Here is a 23,963-nt window from a genome sequence, read left to right on the forward strand (position 1 = left end):
AGTGTGCAGTTATCCAGGAAAATAGTCAGTTCCTGGAGGATCATAATCTTTCCCCTTTTCCCTTGTGTATGTGGTAAGAGGAGCCTTTTTTAAAAGGCTGTGAACATTGCAACTGCCAGCACAAGAGCCATGAAAGCACTGCTGCCCTGTAGGTGGCCTCTATAGATGTACTGAATTTTCACTTTGATTCTTGTCCCTTTTGCTTTGTTTTCAAATCTGCTGTTTTACAAGTCATACTTGATGGAAAAAGCACTGCCTGAAATAATCCCAAAGTGGCTCTTAGTCTGGTCTAGTCATACCCCGCAGCCCCAGCAGTAACATGTTGTAGAAACAAAGTCATTCTCCTGCCTTTTCAGTTCTGTTTTGACTTTATAATGAAGAGCATGGTCATGGTATATTAAACAACTGGATAAGAGCAACATATACATTACCATCACTCTGCTTCTAACTAAAGCTCCAAAACTAATATAATGGAGAAGCCTGGCTAGGAATTTACTGACAATTTTCTTTTGCCATAAATTCAGCATTAGAAAAAAAAATCCCAGAACAGCTGAAATGGCATAGCCTTTGAGTAAAAAATAGACATATTTATAATATCAAAGGAGACTTATGAAAATATCCCAGCTGGATTTTGAAAAATGTAGGAGGGAATAGAGTAGAAAAATTGCATTTCTGTTTATATTTGCCCTAGAAAGTAGCCCACTGTGAAGAAACATTTAGGAATGTGAATGATTGAGAGATTGTCTCTTAGAGGCAGCAGGTATAAGATGTCTGAAATTCCTTTGAGTTATAATTGCTTGTTAACAACAGGATTTTTTGATAAATATTTCTGCCCACAGTACACAAGAACCTAATGTACATTGCTTAATGTGGAGAACTTTTTAGAATTCACCTTTTTCTGTATGTACTTTTTGATAAAGAAAAGGCCATGGTATATGGAAAATAAATTTTAAAAGGAATTTTTAAAAATTATTATTCCAACACTCTAAACTGGAGACAATTTTCTTACAAAAATAAGAGTTTCTGTGCAAATGTTTATTATATTTATAGCATTAAGTGCAATTGCAAGAATCCATCTTCCTGGTGACAAAGACTGAGTTTAGTGTTAAGAAGAAAGTATAATTATTAACCCACAAATATCATTGAGGATTTTTGTATTATGCAGTGAGTTACACATTTCAGATTTGACTTGTGACAAAACATGCATTAAATGCATGGACCTAATCCAAACCCCAAATCCAAACAAAGCAAGCTCCTACATTGTCTAAGTTTGCTGTATTTCTGAATTTTATATTTTGAGTGTGTGGTTCTAAATACCAATATTAAATTACTTAGTGTCTGTTTTTTTCAGAAGCAGTGGGGATGCTCAGACCCTGCTATCACAACACTGTTTAACAAGAATTCATTTCAGAGCCTATAGCAGTGTAAGCATCATAAGGTGTGAGAAAAGCAGAGTTTTTAACAACAGCCACTATCCATCCTTTTACTTAATATTATTTAATGACATTTATTTGATGACTTGTTCAAATAAGTAATGGCCTCTTTTTAAATGCAAAGGCTGGTTTTACCTGTAGGTTATTATTGTGCTTGTCATAAACGTACTGCTGATGCACAAGAATACAAGAAAGGATTTAGGAACACTTGGTTTATCCTAAATATTATCCAGGTAATAAGTGACTATAATACACTGATAATCATTAAAATTCTAGATACAGCTGAGATCTGGCATTGCCTAGATCCATAACTGTCAGCCCAAAATGCACACACAACTGCAGTGCATCTGTAGCACTGTTTCCTTCCACTCCTGTCTTAGGAGCTGATTACTTCATAGATCTCTGAATAATCAAAGGGAAAGTCAGAATAATTTCACTCAAGGCCATAGATTCAAGTGAATGCAGTGCTTATGAAAGGTTTTTGCCCATGAGCTGTCATCAGAAGATTTGAAATTACTTAATGATTAAGATACATCCATGTGTCTCAGTTGTCCATGTGAAAAGGTGGAGAGGACAGGATATTGTGAGAAATACAGATAGGGCTGTGCTTGGAAAAGCTTTGTTTGGGGCATTGATCACTCAGCCCCAGTGCAGTCATGGTTCCAGTTTGTTTTATAAACTGGCCCAGTCAAGCTGTAGAGCAGAATTAAATACTCCTGTTTATCATATAAACTAGAATCATTGTTTTAGTTCAGGGAAAACTCTTTGATTATTGTTCACTGAGTAAGTTATATTTGTAGTGGAATCATGGCTTATTTTGAACATTAATCTGAAAATATGATAAGATGACAACCTTTTCTCTATATCACTTCTGTAAGAGGAGAAAGTTACTCCCTCAGCTAATAACTCTAATTCAGCTGAGTTACTCTCTCAGCTAATAACCAGTTTTTAAATATATGCATGTTACAAACATTCTATTCTTGCTTAATGTTGTTTTTGTTTTTTTCATTGTGTGTTATCTAGATATGACTCCAGAGAAAGTTAGCAAACATACATTTATTCATTGAACTTCGGTCTCTAAACAGACCTGCAGAACAGACCTTAGGAGCTGTCATTAATAAAATTTACTGCATTGAAAATGTTATGATCTCCATTTTCTCATCCTTCTGCTCAAAAACCTGTAATGAAAGTTTTTGAAGAAGGAATAAATTACAGCTATAAACCCTATAAAGAAATATGTTTAAAATAGAATTTGCTTTTGGTAGACCCATAGTAAAGCCCACAGAGACAGAGAGCCCCGTAAATCTGGAAGATTTCTGTATTTTTAAAATGGGCCCATATTTAAGTTTACATTACTGCTTAGGAATTGACTTCCAAAAAGCCATAACAGTGGCTACTGTTCTTTCCCTTAGGGTCCGAACAAGGAAATCCAGTGTTTTCTGGTCAGCCGTAGGAATTCCACTTTGTAATCTGACACTCTTCATTCCTCTCCTCTCAAAGGCAGTAAACCAAAAACTTAAAGGCAGAACAGATTTTCAGATCATGTAGCATTTGTAAATCTTCACGCACATTTAATGATTCGTTGGCATGTACAAACTGAAAACTTCATGACCTGGTCTTTCTCTTGTCAGTTCCTGCTCTCATCACATTGTCTAGTTATGCACGTTTCACTGAGAATTCATGTTTTTGCATTTCTCTGATTTCAGCCCCATTGTTCCAAACTCATGAGGAATAAAAAGTCGTGGAAGAGCCAAGATCTTCATACTGGGAGGCTGATAGAGCTTGACTGTAGCCAACAGAGCTATGCTAGTTCATACCAATAAGAATGCAGTGATTAGAAAGATATTAGTCCCTTTTTTCTATTTTTTAATATCTGGTCTCTAGCAAGCATGTGGTGGTGGCATGCTTCTGCATATGTATGTATGCAGTGGTAACAATTGGATCTTTTCATGCTCAGAGTGAGTAACTCAATTCTAGTCAGTCTGTAATTTCTTTCTGACAGGCTCATTATTTCTCTCCCGATGGTATGGTTATGGTTAAGGGCAGCTGTACAATTTTAAAATACAATTTTTCTGTAAGCACAGTACGTCTCTTCAAGCACATTTCTGTCCTAATGGCACATAAGCCTGCTAATCCAATGACCATGGCTGCATCAGTTGTAGAATATGGTTGTAAGACACTTGGAAGAACAAACATCTTGACACACAGTTTTACTTGCTGCTATCATCTCTGTCCATGCATCTTTCTGTGATGGATATGTATTTTTACAATAGTAATTGCAAAGTCTCTGGACTCTGGACTAAGCAAATTATCTAGTTGCTTTGGCTGCTTGTTCTCATTAAGGATTTGTTCAAGTTCATGCTGGTGTCAGCATGCCCTCTGACTTCATTGGAAGACCTCAGTGCTATTTGAAAAAAACAGATTATTTTCAAGCATGATACAAACTGCAAACTCAGTTGGAACTTCGTAAACTTCCGTAAGACTTGTTTGTAGCAGGAACAAATGAAGTAAGGACAGCAGTTAGGAGATCTCTTTTGCTCTTCTCTGTGCTTTCTATATATGTGCTGCATTTTATGTACATATACTGAACCTCCCTAGTCACTTCTGTGGCTATCTGTTAAAGATCCTAAGAGATAAGTATTTTTGGAACATTTCTTAAAACTATTATATTTTCTGGACTTTCAGAAGAAATTCTGAGAAGTCCACTCCTGCAGCTAGTACAAATTTCTGGGTAAATAATACCAAGGTTTTGGTGAATTCTACACTTTGAATTTGAGTACATACCTATAGCTGACTCCTCTGGTATATGACTTTTAGCTTGGATCTGCACCCAAACAGTGACAGAAAATATGAATGTAAATTAGAAAAATAAAAGCCTGTACATTTCCATATGTTTACTGTAAGGAGGTTGCAACAGTAAATTCCAACACAATGATTTTTTACTCCTAGCATATGATATGGGTATTTTTCATTGTCACTCTTAGTGAATTGTGTACATCTGAAGTTTATGCATTGCCTAAAAACCAGAGTGTGATTTAGAAGAGAATGCATTTACTACATTTACTACACCCTGTTCTTCAGAGATCCAACAACTCAGACTTTCTGCACACCCTTTTGAAATTAGCTGCTGGGAGGAAAGAACACTGGCAACAGTGTTAAGGAAGTGCAGTCTCAGGCTCTGCACTCCCTTAATTAGAAACCTGAGACTCATGGTTAATGGTGATTAATGTTCGTTCTATTTTGCTAGTTCTTCCTTGCGGGAAAAGATCACGTAAAGCTGAAGTACTTTCAAATAACTATTGATATTAATGAATTTCTTTTAAAAAGAAAATTTTTTTCTGCATATGTTGCTAACAAATTAAGAATAAAACTCTTATCCAAGAGTGTGTCATTTAACTAAACCTGACAAACACAACTGCACCTAACTGCTGTAGCTGCTTCTTTTTCCCACACTGGTGTTTTATTTTTTTTAAACTTCAAAGTCTCCAAATTCCTCCTGATTGATGCACTGATTTTTTAACAATGTCTTTGTTGTGTACTGCAATCAGACAAGTGCTAATATCCTTGAGGAATCTGGCAGGACTGTGGGAATCTTCCAGCCATAATTGCATCTTATCGTAAATGTGATGATATTGGCAACTTCAGATGAGTTGACAGAATGTGCTGTTGCTGAGGGTGATACCAACTTTCTCCATTGACTTATGAGGCTAAGGGTCATTCTTTTATGCATTCTTTGCTGTCTCTGGTATTGAGTTTTTAATGCAGTTCTGGAAGATGTTAGAGACATAGATGCCTGCTGTATCTAAACAAAGAAATAGTGTAATCAGGGAAAAAATCAACAGGAAATCCTAATTACATAGTTAAAATTGCTAGCATGATGAATTATGATCAGTAACACTGAATTTTAATGTTACAGTTGAAGTTTATTAGTTTGAACATTATGAAAAAAAAATAAAGCAATATAAAGATGCTGAATGTAGTTCAATTTACTGTACAACAAAGTTAACCCAGGTTTTGGATTTATGCATTCAGTTATTTGCAAGTTATTTTAGCTGAACACTTTATTATGTTTGTTTTTCTTTTACAGGTTCTAAATGCAGAATAATTCCATTAAAAATTAATTTTTGGTGCTGAGGACATTTCAGGTGATTCACTACATGCCTAAATGTGTAACCTCCTTATATTTATTGAGTTTTTCTGAATCTGGATCTGTGCCTCAAGCTGTGGTTATCACTTGTTCAAATTCTGGTACAGACCATCCACTTCTCTGGTAATAAATATGGTTTCCCAAGTAGGGGAGTAAAAACACTTTATTTTTATTCTTGTGAGTTGGTCCACTTTTCTTCTTTCTCTGTATTTACATAAGAAAAGTAAGATACTTGTCATTTAAATTATCTAATAGGCCCATGACTTGCAAAATATTTATTCACTGGATTTCATTTTTTATGACCAGACTATGAAGAATAAAACAATGTTTCCTCTTTTGTTTTTTAAAGAGAGAGTGATTCACTTATTGTGTTTAGAATAGGACTAATAGAGGTTCAGGGCCACTATAATTCTTTCATTAATATGACAGATGAGAAATAAAAAGGTGCTTCTTACTTGTTTTTACTGCATGTACTCTTATCTGTGCTTCCTGAAGACCACTTGGCCTACAATCACTTTAAAAAATACCATGATTTGGCTCTGAGTCACATGTTCTGATTGAAATCAGATAGCCAAAACCACAAGAATCTTAACTTGTTAGGAACAGTGACTGTTCCACAAGTGTGAATCCAGAAGACTGGCATACACGTGGTAAGGAGAGGATGCAGGTAAAAGCTCCTGATATACCCTCAACTTTGGGTTTTATTAATTTTCCTGCTGTTACATCACTTGGAAACCATGGGCACCTTGCCATACAAGGCTGGGGTTTTTTGTTTCAAGGCCAGAATATATACTCTGCACATTGACAGTGACTTCAATCCTAATTTTCAGTGTCAGAAGTTGGTCAGAAACTGCTTCATGGAACCACTTCTTAATGATCTTGCACCTTGACTTTCTTTCTGCAGCACTACAAATGACTGTGCACTACGTCCTGGACACGCTGTGAATTCCCCAACAGAACATGATGCATCACTTCGTCAAAAGAAAAAGATGTAATTCTTCTTAGTTTACTAAATTATAATGAACAATTTTCTCCTTTAGGATTTTCTCCAAGTGCTCCAGTTGTTGCAACAATTCATAATGAAATGTGACTCCCAGGAAAGATCATCAGTTGAATTAATTTTGATGTTAAAATATGACCTATGCTTACTTGTCATTCAGTGACTTTGCAAATGTACCCACCAATTTCTTGTGTAACCGTCCCGTGAATACCACATAAGAAAAGGGCAGGAAAAAAAAAGTTAAGAGAAACAGTACTGGTTGAAATTTGTAATTTTGTTAAAACGTATTCAACTAGCAAACCCCCGTCTTTTAAAGGTTTCTGTGGGACAGTCAGACAGCCTTATTATTGCATGGGGGCCTCAATGTATGTTTTCTCTATTTAGTACTATTTCGTGAACTACTGTTGATGTACTGTATAATTATTTAATTTGGCTATGATACCAAGTTGTAGGCAAAAGCTCAGTAAGATCTTATACTCTGAAATAGCAATTTCTATTATTTAGGCTTTTGAAATTAGAATTTTCTTTATTCACTACCTCTTTATGGATATTTTGCAAATGCAGGAAAAGCATGCATTAATAACTATGTAATACTCTTGGTCAATATGTGCCTTATTTTTTTTCTCCATAATTAATTTCTTCCTTTCTCCTTCCTCTTCTCTTAAGTAGCCCTATAATTATCATCACTAACAATGTTTACTTTTAATCAGTTGTGGTATTTTAATTCTCAGCTCTTACTTCTTTTTCCTAATTATTTTCAATAATTGCAATGTCCTTGCAATATCAGTATTGTTTGTTTCCAACCTATTGTTTTGATTCCATCTTATCTGTTCAAATAAGGAAAGCATGAATTCCTAGGACTAATCACTGTAATGTTTTATTAATGTTATCTCCAGCTAATTATTTTCACTTGTGTTTTAATAAAGATCATTCATCACTTCTTAAACAGCTAATTTAATTCTTTCAGAGACAAAAACATAAAAATGCTATTTAAAGTTTCCTACTTACACACAACATAGTTAAAGATGAAGTGTAACTTAGTGTGTAAGAGAATCTTTGAGAAATAAAAGTCTTTGTTGTGCTTCTAAGTGTGTGATCCAAGGCATCTGTCTTTAACAAGGATATATACTGTGGAAAGAAGTTTTATGCTGCAGTCAGAACTGATCATTAGCAGGGAGTAAGATTATTTGATTATTTAGCAGAGACACAACGCAATTGAGTCATCAGCAGACAGGGTGATCCCTGAACACACACAAACCAATGGCATAGAAGGGAAATTTACACACCCTATAGCAAGATGTAGGTCTGTAGTATAGATGACTTTAAGAGTGTTTGTTAAGAGTGTTTGCAGTGTAGATGACTTTAAGAGCTGTGAAAAGTAAGTGTAATTTTCCATGAGGGCCACCATCCTATTTAAAGATAGTGATTCAAATTCTGAGTTTTTATGATGTGACCAGTAGAATCCTGAGTTAGAGATCCCAGCAAATCTCTCATGTTAACATGCAGATATGTACCTAAAGTGTAAATGAGCAATAAGGTGAAAAGAGTTGTTACGAAAATTATGGTCTTTAATTTAAAGGAAAGCTAAGACTAGTGAGAAATGTGTTTTTTAGTAAAGGGCTGGATCCCTAAAGAAATTCAGCAGCCTATTGTCCAGAATCCTCAACCTCTAGCAAAAGCCTTTTTAGCAAAAGCTCCTAAATAGGTCTCCTGTATTTATATTGGGTATGATTTTCACATTCTTTTAAAGTTGATATAGAGATACCATATCAAACAAAGTGGTTGATTCAGGTTTCAGTGAATAATTGGAGAAAGAAAATTCTTCCTACAAGAGAATACCATAAATCCTTCAGCAGGGTTTTCGCTGTCATTAAATTTATTTTTTACAGTTTTCTTTTAGCCAGAGTTCTGGTGAACACAAGTCTTTACTGATGAAACCTTGTGAGCTCAATTACATGGAATTTAAAGCGAAAACACTAGATGAACTTTTTGTGGCTTAATTATACATATAAGCTGTTATTAAGCTGAAATACAAAGTCAGACTGTTATTTACAGAAATGGCATTTTTTAATGAAAAGGCACAATATTTTCAAGGAAGCTTCATGCAGAACTATGATCTTTCTGAAGACAGTTCAGTGGGTTATGTTAAAAGAAAGCATTTATTGCATTTGTTTGGCTTAACAGTTTTATCCCAAAAAAGATTTCATTACTGTGTCATTAAAAGCTACAGATACTGGAGCAATAGTTAAGTGTGCTGACACATATTTGGGGTTTCTTAATAGATTCCTTTTTGAGTTCTGAAAAAGTTCTGAGGTTATATGTTTTCTTCTGTGTAGGGTAAAATCAGAGGGTTTGTTTGCTAGTTTTAAGCCAATAATGCTTCAATCTTCATCATTTATTCAGTTTATATATTCTTTGAAAGTATCTAATATTAAGGGTCACTTAAATTTAGTGTTGTGTGCTCCAATGAACAATGAAATCTGATTTCAAAAGTGATGGAGTTTTTTAAGAATTGTGGTTAAACCTCTTTGTACACGTTCCATTTTTTTTCTGCTGAAATTCAGAACACATGGCCTTGTGCTGAGGAAGTTAACATTATAATACTCCGTAGTTTCCCCATTTACAAGGAAATTGCTACATTGTAATTGTTAATACATAATTGTGAGTAGTGATTGACAAAGAAAAGCCTACTGGTGTCAATTAGTATGCAGGCCATATCAAAAATACATGCTTCAACCTTAAAAAGCATTTTTCCAATTCACAAATATTTTCTTTTAGCAAGATCTGGGTTTCCCCAGGTTGTGTAGACTGTATGTGATCCTCCACATTAAAAGATCATCCCCAAATTATTGTCAGTATGTATGTAAATATCTTTTGTTCTTTGGAAGACACTGAAGTTGTGTGCCCCCAGGCTTCTTAGGACATCTGAATCTCTTTAATCTGTCACTTGTCAGATTAGTGCTTTTATGAGGCCATTCACATAAACATGATGTAGTCCCACAGGATGTTTTAATGCTGTCAGAGGTTTTTTTCAGAGAGAGTATGTCTGACTTGTAAGATTATAATTTAAAATTAATATTTGATGGGTATTTCAGGTATTCTATAGCTAAAATTGACTTAATGTTATTATTTTTTTCTTTTTAAATTATACATGATGTGCTAACTACTTTCTGGAAAAATTAAATACATTATGCTAATGAAAGATATTGCTGTACAATATGCCCTCCAAAGGTTAGGGGCCATTTAAATTTTGAGCATATTGGAATAGCTTGTGGCAAGGTCCAAGTAGATGGTAAAAGAGTTACGTCTCAGGAAGCTTAAATTTAAACATACAACAACTCCTTTTGTATTTTGTTTTTGTTTTTAATTTATTTTCAGAGTTATGGGTAAACCAAAATATACAGTGCTGGCAAAAGTCCTCCACTGCATGGTTTCCAATTTGGCTTTACAATCAATTAGCCTGAAAACAGAAAGTAAAGGCTTCTCAGGGAGAAACAATGATCAAGGTTGAAAGCGTGATTCAGGACAGCATGGTTTACCCTGAGAATTCTATCCTTCTTTTACACTGCCTGGAAAGCTCATTTAGCCTATTTTAGAGATGGATGTGATCATGTTATATTATCAGTATTAGAAGTAGGAAGAACTTCGATGCATTTGTGATAGGAGCAGGAAATGAAAACAGTGAAACTAGAGCCACGCGAGACAAGACAGGGATTTCAAAAACATCCTAAAAGATTACAGTATTATAGATAGCTGACAAGGATAAACTACTAATAGACGACAAGAATAAACTACTAATTCACACTCTTGGGCTGGAGGGCATAATTATATCTCCTGTAAGGACAGTTTTATCAGAGTATAAGGTGTGGAAATGCAATAGTCTACAGGATAAACAAAGCAAAGGGGAATCCAACAAAAACCAAACCAGACCAAAACAAAGGGGAATCCAACAAAAAACAATCTGCATCATTGTTTGTTCCTTCTTTTGGATCTTGGCAATGCCATGATCAGCATGTAAAATCCTGAGCATCCAGATAAGCATAAAATATGTTAGGAATCCACTTCCTATCCTTGAATGTGGGGAATGTGTAGAAATTAGCTCAAAACTAGCATATACTGCCAGCGGGAGCAGTGGGTGTCTATAACTGCTCTGATTTGTACTGCTCTGGTTCTCACTGACATGCTGTGGTGCTTAGGAAACTTAAGTGTAATCATCTCTGAATTATTCCTAAGTCAGAATTCTTAGAAATGCCAATTTTAATTCTGAAAAACATTTCAAGCATTTATTATAGAACTAGGAATATGGAGTAATAAGACTGTTTCACTGAATTTCTTTGGATAGTTTGGGTGAATCTTCCCAGTTCTTAAGCAATTTTTTCAAGTGTTAAATTGCTTTGAAAAACTTGGCAATGTTACAATCTTTGAGATTTATCTCTAATGATATTTACACTGATGAATGAAACATTAAACATTTTTGACATATATAATTCCTAGAAATAGCACTATGCTATTTCCTTTTATAATTTGTAACATAGCCAGTAGAACTGTAGGATATTTTGGAAAAAGTCCTAGAAAATGCCTCATTTGTGGATGAATAAGCTAGTAGTTGGAGAAGGTATCAGAGTTGCTTTTTTTCAACTGGATATATGAGTTGATAGAGTAATTTCAGATGTTTTATGTGTAGTAGCCTTCTCAGTCATTTGAATGTGTATGATTTCTCTCAGCACTCCTGAGGACATTAGAAGAGAAACAGATTAGCATAGCTGGTTATTAATGTGGGAATTTCAATAATTGACTATCTTATTTAAAACCCAACCTCTTTAATTATTTATACCTAATGGATGTCTTGGTTTGTTTAGTTGAAAGGATACTGATAATTTAAATTCCCATTAATTACTGCATCAAAGTGCACTTTAAAATACTCTCTATCCTACAGCGCCAAATTATGGGAGATAAAACAGCTGTTACTGCTGTTGTGTCAGGCAGCATTTATTTGGCTAGATGGCTTTTTTTTACATACTAGTTACAATAATATGTGTTTCAAAAATAGAGATTAGGCAAAGTGATAAATCTGGATCCCTTCAGCGAGTCTGAGTGTCTGCATTCAATTAAAGCCTTCTTAAAATACAGTGGTAGATTCTTCTATTGTACCATATTGGCATAGTCCCAAATTAGTTTAACAATTAGTTTTCCCAAAACACGAAGCTTGGTTCAGAGATGGAATGTGAGACCCCAGAATACTCAGCCAGGGTCAACAGATATCTCAGACACCCACCACAAGCCTTTGTCTCTTCTCATGTTGCTTTCTTTTTAAAGGTCTCAGACTCTGAGACACTGTTTTAACTGACCTTATTTTTTCAATTTGTTTTTATTTTGATGAATGCCTGCTGCTGCCTTGCATTGGTCTGTATGTCTGGAAGAGTGCTTTATTCATCGCTTTCCCACGGAGGCTTAAGCAGCCCTGTCCTTCGTCCCTTTTGCTTCTTCTTCCTATCTAAATAGGTTATTAGACTAGCTTTCCTGAGTCACCCTCGACTTCTTTCTCCTTCATCTCTGTAGAGATGGAAATCTCAAGATATGTCTCTGAATAGATTGGAATTGAGTAATCAGTTCAGAGTCAGTATGATTTAAGACAGCTTCAGTCCTTCCTTCCAAACCTTCTTCCTATTTCCTTTCTCTTTGCAGACATCTCCATGCTCTCTGCTGCTCAGCACTGATCTTTCCCTAGGTCATCACATCCCAGTAAGTCTAGACATTGTACATTGATTGTGTACATAACAACTTTGAGGTAGTAATTTTTCTTTATCTATGGCTACATTCTCACATTAACTTTATTTTTGACCTGAGCTATAAAAGTCCTTTTCTCTGAAATCTATACATTCAATATAGTATTGCTGTTATGCACTGTGGATGCTCTTGCTCCTTTTTCATTGTCTACAACATAAAGTGATAATTTTGAATGACCTTCTCTAGCTTAACTGCAGCCTCTTCTCTTTTCTTGTTTGCTCCTGCAGTCTCCAGTATGAACAGATGGGTTTTCCCATTCTTCAAATGTCTTCCTTATTTTTTTTTGTCCCTACTGATACAGCTATATAATAGAGAGATAAATTCTTCTCTGTAACACCATATACTAGTTGACACTAGAGCAATGAATTACTGAAAAATTAAATATCATAGCTAAGTGCTTAAGAAAAACTGAAATTTCTGAAGCTGCAAACGAAAACAAGTGTTACTTGAGAAGGACACATTCTCTCGAAGATTTATTTCAGCTGATGTTTTACATCTTACTTCTCTTTTGAGTAGAAGAACAAAAAACCCACAATAAAATAACACCCATGTCCCAACTCAATTTCCTCACTCTTCCAGAGCTGAGTCCTCTCTTTTATATATTTCCCACCATCTTCTGCCTATTAACTCCTCTTTTCCTATTTTCCTTGGAGTTTTGGAACAAGTTCCAAATGCAGCACTTTCTTTAACATTATTTTACTCCAAAAAAATCTTCCCTGTGTGTTTCTGTAGTCACATCATTCATTTGAATAGAATATTAACATTTATTCCATTCCTCCACAGTGAGAAGATTTTGGAACAACAGCCACTTAAAAAATAAAACCAAAATATCAACAACAAAAAGCAACAGAAGAGTAAGTGCAATGAGGGAGCAAATCAGGTATGAATATATCTGAAGCTTAAAAAGTTGAGATTGATTTGCTCTTTAGCCTAATTACTAATTCCAGTATGTACACGTGATATTCACTTTGTTCATTCTTAGCTTTTTGTAGGCTCTATATATAAATTGTTGTGGCTTATCCAATATTTTAATAGTTTCCAGTGACTATTCACAGGCTAAGTGAGAACAAAATTTTGAGCCAAATAATCTCTGTTCTTCTTTCCAACCTGTATGTTATTTGCTAGTTATTTGGATGTCGTAGTCTCTTTGGTTGTACTTTCTGCTATCCTGTTTTGTCTGCCCTGTCTATATTCTATTCTTACAACCTTCAGAGAATGTTTTCTGGGCCACATCCAAGGCTGTATTTGTTCAGGTGAACTTCAGGAAATTTCAGGGTAAAATAATCCTTCATTCTAACAGTCCATGGAGAATTTAAATCGATCAAGCAAAATGAGATCACTTATTACTATTGGGGTTATAAGTAAACCAATATTTAGGGAGGAAAACTGACTAAACAAATTAATGCCTATGAAGTTAATACTTGGAAAGATCTGTGAACAAGAGTAAAAAAACATTATATCATCTTTTTCATCTCATATATTACTTAATCCAAAGTGTGCTTCTTTGACGTCTCTGTTTCCTGTTTGGATAACGCGTATGTGCTAAGTTCTGGTGATGAGTTATTTGTTTGTGCAGTTGGGCTTAAGATAAGCTAAATAAAAATGTTTAGAGCTGCACATCAAAGACAATATAATAATTAGTTAGCATTAAAACCCCACTACTTGGATAGAAGGAAATACCAAGTTCCTCACACCAATTCCAAATAAAGAAGTGTTCAAATTAAGAAAATTTTATGTTATGCTTAGATCTGCCAGGGTCACAATCCTTGGCCTTCAGACTGCATCAGGGGATTTCAGTGTGCTGCTTCCTATCTCCTTGTGAAAACTGCCTGCTCATGGCTGTTTTTCTAAGTCACAGACTTGTGCAGCCTCACAACCCGATGCACTGAGCTTGCCACACAAGTTTTCTTTTTAGCATCCAGGTAGTATACTAAAGAGTACCTGTAACAATATGTGCTGTGGACCAGACAGAATCCAATGGGGTCAGACTATCTGTTAGCCCAAATGAAAATATTCTAAGACATGGTTGCCCTTTGTGTTACCTGCAGTGCTGTAAGTCAGTAACAAGTTTCTTAAAAACTTTATCAGTGTTCCATAGGTTATTTGCTTATTATCAGGTGTCATCTTTCCCATTAGTAATTATTTATCCAGTGGCTACGCCTGCACATTACCATTTACTGATAGCAGCACTGTATAATTGTCCCTATTGTGTATTTTTAAATAGCAAACAATTTTTAAACAATTAATGGAGAAGGAAGAAAAAGCTGCTGCTGTCACTGGATCCACTACTGCAGCAAGCATCACAACATCACTCTTTATATTCAGTCTGTTAGTTGCTGTCATGTTAACTGTGATTTGGACACATGTGGGTGTCTGTGTTTAAAAGCTGACATCATATTTGAAGATAGTAGGAATGCTTTAATAATTCTTTCTCTTCATTCTAGCTAAGCTTTATTAAATCAATTAGCATTTAACTTTATCTTTTTAAGAGTTAATAAATAAATCTTTTAAAAAGTTAATAGTGAGAAAACGGATGTTTGCTACGTGCATATTTGCAATATAGACTTAATACTTTTTATTTTCACATTGTTGTTGTAGTATCATGGTTCTATCTTTTTGAAACAGCATAGAGCATGTATCTATTTCAGAAAAAACTGATCCAAAAGCAGCAGACCGATGTATTGTAGGTATTAGCTCAAAGTGCACTCCAAAAGTGGAATGCAAAAGGCCTCCAGCTTTCTGAAAACTAATATGACTAATATGTTAACTTTGTGTTATTGAATAATGTTGTCAGTACGCTACTTGTGTGAAGTCTCTAGAGTTAAAATATTCTTTAAAGACATGTTTATTTTTGGACAGACCTATTGAGTTGTCTCCTATTGTATGTTAAAGTAGCTGCTCTCAAAGGTCACAGAAAGTTCAGCTTTACAAAGACACCCTTATTTTGTAGAAAATGGATTTTCAGACTCTCTAATGGGAACATTCAAAAATGTCTCTAATAAAACTTTTTTTAGAATGTTTCATTTGATGACTTGTCCAGAAAGAGGAAAAGTAATGTAAGGACAGAAGTTTGGACAATAATCAGACATGAAAGCATATGCTCTCTTTTCAGTAAGTGTTGAGAGTTGCTTATGTTTTTCTTGGTTTTGGCATAGGAACATAATTCTTGGAGTTTTGTATTTGTTTTTTCTTCCTCAGCCTATGTACCTGGGAGATCATTTTCTGGCTTTTGGTGTTCTGAGCAGCAGACACCTATTAAAAAAGCACAGATCCAGCAACTGAATCCAGTCAGATGGAATGTGCTCTTGCAGAGTTGAAGACTTTGGAGTCCCAAGCAGTTAACAGGATCAGCCTGCACTGATCAGCCTGCTCTGTATCATGTCAGTAAAAGGATAATTTAGTCAAAAGCCATAGCTTCAAGTAAATCTAGTGTTTGTGAAAGATACTGTTCCGATAGCAGTGAAAAGAAAACTCCTTGCTTTTTTTCAGAAAGACAGCTTTAGCTGCAGCAAATCAAATTTTGCACTGGTGTAGCACTTCGTTTATGTCCCTGAGATACCCAAAGTGATTTATTTTATTGACCAACTTAGCAGCTGGTTTTATCTGTTGCAACAGCCAGCTGCAATCTAGCAAGTGAAGCTGACACTGAGATGAGCTGTATGAAGTTAGACACCTGTCATCCACTTACAACGAGCAGCATATTACACAAGGGTGCAACAGTGTGGGATAGCAGAGGCATGCAGAGACATGTCCAAGCCTAAACCTTAATTTTCCCTGCAGATGCTTTAAATGAGTGTCACTGCTTGTAGACACGTATGTGCTTGGCATTGGACACCTCAAGATACTTTAAAAATTACAAAGTTCTGGAAAAGCCTGGGTCATCAGAGTGTTGCTTTGAAACTGGAAGAGTGTTAAATATGATTTTAAAGGGGTATTGGTGGGAAATTATTTGTTCTGAGGGGGAAAAGTTTGAAAACGGAAGCATTGTAGACTTTTTAGACATTCTCTTGCAATATAAATTGTATTTCTGAAGGTCTACACCAAGAGGAATTTTGGGATAGGAAGAGATGCTGTTTACCACTCCTGCTTCCCATTCAGCGCATCCACTATGGCTAGGTCCGGTGGGGCAGACTGTGATGCGACGTGCATTAGGCAGTACCGGGCCTGACACTGCCAGTTGTGCTGCCCGGTCCGTTCTCAGCCTGTATGTCGGACGAGGCAGATGGAGAACCCTTGGACATTGGTAATTCAAACGCCAGGATGGCGGGGCAGCGGTTATTTGGGCTATTTCCAGAGCCTCTCTCCCCGGCTGAGATAGCGACCGGGGCACGCCAGCCCGCCCATGGCCGCGGTGCCTCCACGCCCCGGCCAGGCTCCCGCCCGGCCCCGCTCTGGGCGCTTCCCCGCGGCCGGCGATGTGGGAGCGGGGGACGTCAGCCTGAGGGGGCCGGTCCTGGGCAGGGCAGGGCGCCCGCGTCCCGGCCCTCCCCGCCCCTCGCCGCGGCTCCCTCCCTCCGGCTGGGGGCGGCCGGGTCGGCCCTCGCCGGGATCCCATTCCTCCTCCCTCGGTGCATGGTCGCGGCGGGAGCGGAGGAGGGTGAGCCCGGCGGGGCGCGGGCCGGAGGCGGCGGCGAGAGCGGAGCCCGAGCGCGGAGGAGCCGCCTCTGCCTGGCAGCGGTGAGGCAGCGGCACCGCTGAAGTTGTGCGGGATTGGGAGGACGGGAGGGAGGACCGGGACCGCTGGCTGTGCTTCCATTCATTGCAGGAGCGGCGGCCGGGCTGCTGCTTCTCCTGGGCCAGGGCTGTAGCCTTAGGGACAGGCCGGGGAACAGTCGCGGCGGGACGGGGCACAGCGCGGAGGTAGCGGCACGGACGGGGCTGTGGCACCGGCGAGAGCCGCCCGGCGATCGCCGGGGCAGCGGCGGAGCGGGACGGCGCCCGGGCGCCTTCCCCGCGGGGAGCGCGGCGGGGACCCAGGGCGCGACCCGGCGAGGCGCCCGCGGCCGCCAGGCTGCCTCCTTCCCTCGCTCCCTCCTTCCCCGCTCCCCTCCCTCCCGCGCGGCGGTCTTGCCGAGCCCCGCTGCCGGCGGGACGCGGATCTCTCCGGCCAGCGGGAGGGGTTCCGCGGCGCCTGGCCGTGCTCCGCGCACACGTCCGGCACCGCGGGGCGGCCGCGCTCCCTCCGCGCCCCGAGGAGCAGGGCGGGGCCGGGCGGGCACCGCCCGTCGGGGGGCCCCGGTCGGCTTCGTGCGGGACGGGTAGCGGGAGGCGGGCCGCTCCTGGCTGCCCTGGCCGCCCTGGCCCGGGCACCTGCAGCCTCTCCCCGCGGGCACGGGAGCTTCTTGACTTTCCGCGAGCTGCCTCTGGGAGCGGCAGTTCAAAGCTCACCTGGGTGCATTCGCATCGCTGACGCGAGTTCTTCATACCCGTCGTGTTTCTGGGACCAGTTTTTGAGGGAGGGATGTGTGTGTCTGCGTGTATGTATGTGTGTATTTTAGTTTTTAGGGCCCTTCAAGGAAAGGCAGGAAGTAGGTGGCACAGGTTACTGGTGCAATTTTTTTGGTAGTTTAGGTGTCACTCCAAAGGCACCCAGTAACACACCGGTGAGATTGGATCCCATAATTCAGAAGTTGTGGGTGTGCTGGAGCAACATCAAGTAAAACAGAATGGGCTGGCAGTGCCGTGTCCAGACAAGTGCACACGCTGCCAGTACCTGGTGGCAGAGCAGCAGCGTTGCACCATCACAGTAAGTTTACACCAAGCCAGAACTAAGCAGATGAGTCCCTGCGAATGTGTGCATCCTAATGAGAGATGTATAAGTAGGAATAAATGAGCACAATTACAGAGATCCAGCTGACCTCATCCAGAAGAAAATATTATATATGTTAATAACAAGGTTTGCCTTTCTTAGGGAAACAGTTTTAGGCACCATTACTGATCCCTTAATGAAGATGTCTCCTTGGTCCCAATCCTGCAGTGGGTTCTGACTGCTCAAGCTCATACCTGCAAGGGGCCCTGTTGTTTTCAATGGGTTTGCTTTGGTGGCAGAAACCTTATGCTCCTTATGGTAATTCATAGAGACCTAAATTTATGCTGTGCACAGAGAGTGGCTAACTGGGAAATGTCAGTGACATTACATTTTATTTTTTCTAAACCAAACATACTACAAAAATATAAACCAAATTAATCTCTGGGATGTTCTTGAGTATTCTATCCATGTTCATGCATTGTTAGGTCAGGGTATAGGCAGACTGTTGAGATGGTTGTTAATGAAATGGTTTTATCTCAGATATGGTTTCATGGGACCATTGCTCAGTTTTTCATTCCATATGCTAGTTGCAGCCACTCCAGCTTTAATCACAGCACTGCTTTCTTCACAGGATTTCTCCCTCTGAGTCATACAGTGGGTTTAATCAGTATGGAGGAAATTGCCCACTTTATCTTTTTTTTAGTTAATCGTCTGTTTTTATTAAGCATTCTGGGAAATGTTTGCACGATGATGTACCCACATGTCAGGCAAATAGTAGTAGTGTGTCATTTTCTTTTACAACTGTGAATCCCTGGGAATGGATGCAGCATTGCTGTGTAAGAATGTTACAGTTATTTTTATTACTTATTTAATCAAAGCATCATTCCTCCACATCTTCTAAGACAGTCTTGATTGTGCTGGGCTGGTAAGTTAGGATCAGAAGTACTGCTGGCAAAGACTGAAAGGAAGCCAATAATTGCCATGATCCTTTTTCGTGTTCTAGCTTGTAGCTGTGAAGATTGCTTGTGGTGTTCTATAATACAGTAGGACAATGACTTATTAACTGCTATGTGTTGTTGCATCAGCAGAACCTGACTGCGCTACAGGTGACTGTTAAGTTGGCAACCAGGCAAGAAACTTGGTGTTTTATTTTGCATATGATGTAAACATTGCTGTTTCAATAATAATTACATGAAAATGAAATGCTTCATTATTTGAGTGTGTTGGAGAACAGAATTATTATTCATCAAAATTTGTGTTTCCAGAAGGTTCTACTCTGTTAGACATTGAGTACCCATTGGAGGGCTCCCCAGTAAAAGTGAAGTGGTGGTTGCAATGCAGGGGACGTGTTGAACACAGGATGGCAGCTCCTAGCTAATGTAAGATTTCTGCAAATCAGAAGGAAAAAAAATCAGGCAAGAAAACAGTTTCTGGGAATTTTACCCTCAGCATCTTAAACTAGCTTGTTACAAGACTAAAAGGAAAGAGTCTGTCGACATAGAAATAGCCCCTGGTGAAGCTGCTGTTTGCCTCAGAGCTATTTATTAAAGCTTAAAGTGGGAGGGTGACGGCTGCCCTGCTGTCCCTAACTGTCCTCACTTCCTACACACAGGTGTGTGTTTGTGTGTTTGTGCCCAGGCACAAGCACACACAGCTCCTCTTGTTGGCTGATCCTTCACACCATCCAGCCTGTAGGAAGGAGAGCAGTGCTCAGCTTCTCACTGCTGGTAGCAATAAGAGAAACAGTTTTATGTCCCCATTCCTTCCCTGTGAATAAGGGCTTTCTGTGTCTTCCTTTGTCCTGCTTTCCTCTGTGTTTTCAGTACCTCCCTTCCCTCTCAAGAGTTCCCATTCTGCTGCTTTCTGCCTACATGATAAATAATTTTTGGGGGAGTCAGCATTTTGAACTCATTTGGGAACAAGTGTCAAGTTGCTGGAAGATGTTACTGATTCTCAGAGCCCTTTTTTGATGCAAAGACAATTGCTGATGTAGTTGACAAGTCTGTTAAAATAATATGAAAGACTTTTCCCTTCTGGCTTTTCAGCTTTCCCTTCTATCTCTTTATCTTTCTTGAAAATTGACAGGATACTCCTGAGCTGTAGTGCCTAAAATCTGCCTTGGGAAAGTGGAACTAACAGGATGCATTTTTCCAAAATCACTGTCCTACATATGGATGAATTGGAATAAAGCTGAATGTAAGTCATTTGTAAAGCCCAGTTTAAAAAAATAGTATTGTTATCCCTTGCCTTTTAAAATTGCTCAGGAGATGTGGCCAGATACTGTGAAAGTTTTCTAAACAAGTACTGTTTTACTGTCTTGTAAGAAAAGTGATATTTTCATGTTGTACTGCTGACAGAAGGTGAGGCATTTTGGGAAAAACCTGCAGATCTGAGGTCTATATTTCTTTTTAATTTGCCTTTGTTTCGCTTTACAACTCTAGCAGGTGAGACATTAACCATGAATAAGTATTTCAACAACAGTTAATCAATTTTCCTAGAAGTATTTTCCTAAAAGACATTTTTGTGGTAGGTAATTCCAAAGAAAACTAAATGCAGTTTATTTTTACAGTGGAAAATTAATTAAATTATAAATTTGCTGCAACAGCAAACAGCTGATTGCAAATGTACCTGATCTATGTGAATGGATCAGGAGCGTATCTGAAATTCTGAACTGTGGCAATATACATAGCAGTTGGACACTTCCAGTATGTATCCATGATTGAGTATAAATAAATCACAGCAAAAGATATTTAGGGACTGTTGTGCTGTTCACATAATCAGTAGGTTCCAGTTTCTGATTCACTAATGTAATTTAAAAAATCAAACAAAAAACCAAAAAAAGCATGGTCTTTTGCTAAAAATTATTTTCTCCAGTTCTCATTGTCTTCTGGTTCTCATAATCATACTGTCTTTTTCAGTTTGGAGCTCTAAAGTTAGATGTGGATTCTTCAAAGGAGAATCCAGAATATCTGAGACATTGATGCATGAGAGAAATGCTGCTGCAATTTGTTCCCTAAAACACTTCTTATGTATTTTGTTTTAGATGTTGTTGGTTGGGGTTTCTTTAAGGGTTTCTCTGAAGCCTTTGGGGAAAACACATGAACTAAATGATAAACCATGAGAATGAAGTATCATAAAAAGAGCAAAAATGTCTTGAAGAAAGCATAATTTTGTGTTTCAGCCACTGAGAGTACTATAATGAACCCAGACACACAAGGAAGGCTTATTTTAGCTGATTTTTTTCACCTTTAATAGTTTCTACTGCTGAGAAACAATCAATGAAGCAATATTGCTGAAACAGCTGTTCAGTCTCCTTTGTCATTGGTGTCACTGCTGTATTTTCAGTCTTCTTTGTCTTAATACTTAATGTCATCTTAAAGATGGTAAAGGTATTTTTGGACCGAGGCATTCTATGTGGTATCTTACATCTTACTGATGAATATGTTTTGGATTTTAATTATACAAACAGTAGTAGCTTTAGAGTTGACTAAGTGATCTTCATGCTTGCTGATGCCTGATATTGCATACATATATGCCTTTATAGTACATAATTTCTGAAATTCAGCAATAAGTATCAATCTTGTCATTCTGTTCCAGATCAGTAGCAGTAAGTTTTGTAGATAAAATAATATACTACGCCTTAATAGTACAACTGATACTTTACCTTAAAGTTTGACGGTAGCTTGCCAGCCTTTTCATCCCTCTTGATCCCAAGTAAGTTTTTCTGTAAGGGTGCTTTAGGAGAAAATCCTGTGAGTTTACTGCTAATAGAAATGGTCAATATTGTGATTGTAGCAATTATAACCAGAGCCTGGTCTGAATTGAATGTTGCATTACTTTATTAAAAGCCATACAATTTTAAAATCTGTTTTGTTTGAGCAGTGTGACTTCTCAGGGTGGTTGAGACTTCGGTTAGCCATGACAGGACTTTCTTGGTTCAGCTTTCAATGATAATCCCTTAAACCTGTTTGGAAAGAATTACCTGTGATGTGGGAAGATAAATTCAGTCTCTGTATTTATTTGATCTTCTGTATTTATTTGATCTTCTGCTGAAATTGCAGATAGGGTGCCAGTTGGTGCCATCTGTGTTTATAGATTTTGCAATAGTATTCACTGGGAGATTATCTGAAAGCCAAATCAGTTTACATAGGTCAGTGAATTGCAGCTTGCAAGGCTTTTGTCTGGGATCATTGTAAACAAGTTTTCCAGACTTTTCATTGAACTTTCATTTGTCTAAACCTGACCTCATCACTGAAGTGTGTGGTGGTGATAATACACCAGTATTATATGTTGGTAGATACATTTGTCTTTAATGGTTATGTACTCTTGTTTTGTCTCTTAGCATGTGTGTATTACTTCGATACATCATCTGCAAACAGTAAGTGTGTGGAGGGAAGGCTCTGCCAAAAATACTTTCATATAAAAGGGTGAGGTTTTTTATTTAATGTTTAATAAGTCATATATATGTACAGTGTTGTAAATATAGTTACTGTTCCTGCTGTTAAAGTACCTGCAGAAGAGAAGGTGCTGCAGATAAGAGTACATATTCTATCAGATATTAGGAGTTTGCTGATGTTCTGATTTCAGCTGAGTTAGTTATTTTCCTTCCTAATAGCTGATATAGTCCTATGTTTTGAGTTTAGTGTGAGACTGATGTTGATAGCACAGTGATGTTTTTGTTGTTGCTGAGGTGTAGTCGCACCAAGTCAAGGACTTTCAGCTTCTCATGCTCTGATAGCAAATAGACTGGGGTGAACAAGAAGTTGGAAGGAGACGCAGCCATGATACCTGACCACAACTGGCTCTAGGGATGTTTCACACCAAGTCCTATGGTGTGAAACCAGCGTTATGCTCAGTAATAAAGCTAGGGGAAGAAGAAGAAGAAGGGGATCACAGTGATGACGTTTGTCTTCCCAAGTCACTTTTACCTGTGATGGAGCTCTACTAGTGATTGATGAGCTGCTCTGCTGGTGATTGATGAGCACTGGCCTGCCCATGTGAAGCATTAGTTCAATTCCCTGTTTTGCTTTGCTTAAGTGCATGGCTTTTGCTTTACCTATTAAAGTGTCATGAGTTTTCTAATTTTCCCTTTTCGGATTCTCTTCTCTATTCCCATGAGGGAGAGTGTGTGACAGTCATGACAACTAAAGCAGTATTTGTACAGAGTACCTCAACAGAGTTCTTTTGTTTAAAGAATGGCAGCATCTTTCTGCACAACTGTTAATACTGATAAATAGTACATACTGAAATAAGCTTGAAATATAAATATGCTTGAAATAAATAAAAAAAAATAATTGGAGAATATCTTGTGCAAATATTCCAGTTCTTGCAGCCTTCTATGAATTTTTTCCAGAAAATAAGGCAGTAGGTATTCATAGTCATCATGAAAATTTTGGCAATTGTAACTATTTCAGAATAGCCACCTGATAAAACCTGAATGCCATTTTGCACAGGCAGGTCTGAGTAATTTAAAGTTTACAAGAAAAATTTAAATGTAAGTTCTAGTTTTAATATTGTAATGTATTCTTTTATTTTGCATAAATTTGAAATAGTAGCATATATTTTAATTTTATATTCAGTCATATTTGTGGATATGATTCTGTGCTCTTAGAAAATCATTTTAAGTTAACATAAGTGGTGGGATGAATACGGCATAATAGTAAAAGTTTCATGCATTCTTACATCTCATATCTCTCTCTCTTTCTCTCTCTATCTTTGTGCATTGATTTTTCTCCAGCTAGTTTTTCTCTGGTATGGTTTCCCTTTGAGGAGTTAACAAAGTCTCATTTTTCTCTGTTTTGGGGCTTTTAAAGGTACTAATAGACATAGTACATGACAGCTGGCATA

General features: G+C 38.1%; 2 protein-coding genes across 4 annotated transcripts in view; both read left to right on the top strand.

The window, feature by feature from the left end:
• ARSB (arylsulfatase B) overlaps positions 1-7,526 on the top strand; it is an 84,140-nt gene extending 76,614 nt beyond the window's left edge. Inside the window, exon 9 of one of the 2 annotated variants that reach the window (XR_008508947.1) lies at positions 3,140-7,526. The gene's annotated coding sequence lies outside the window, so the exon portion shown is untranslated. The remainder of the gene's footprint in view (positions 1-3,139) is intronic. The other variant, XR_008508948.1, reaches the window with a different exon arrangement.
• Positions 7,527-16,904: 9,378 nt separating this feature from the next.
• The window catches only part of LHFPL2 (LHFPL tetraspan subfamily member 2), a 115,220-nt gene continuing 108,161 nt past the window's right edge, over positions 16,905-23,963 (top strand). The window contains exons 1-2 of one of the 2 annotated variants that reach the window (XM_036402761.2): positions 16,905-17,044; positions 20,202-20,312. The gene's annotated coding sequence lies outside the window, so the exon portion shown is untranslated. The remainder of the gene's footprint in view (positions 17,045-20,201; positions 20,313-23,963) is intronic. The other variant, XM_036402762.2, reaches the window with a different exon arrangement.

This window comes from Molothrus ater, chromosome Z, assembly GCF_012460135.2.
Source record: "Molothrus ater isolate BHLD 08-10-18 breed brown headed cowbird chromosome Z, BPBGC_Mater_1.1, whole genome shotgun sequence".
NCBI classification, from domain to species: Eukaryota; Metazoa; Chordata; class Aves; order Passeriformes; family Icteridae; genus Molothrus; species Molothrus ater.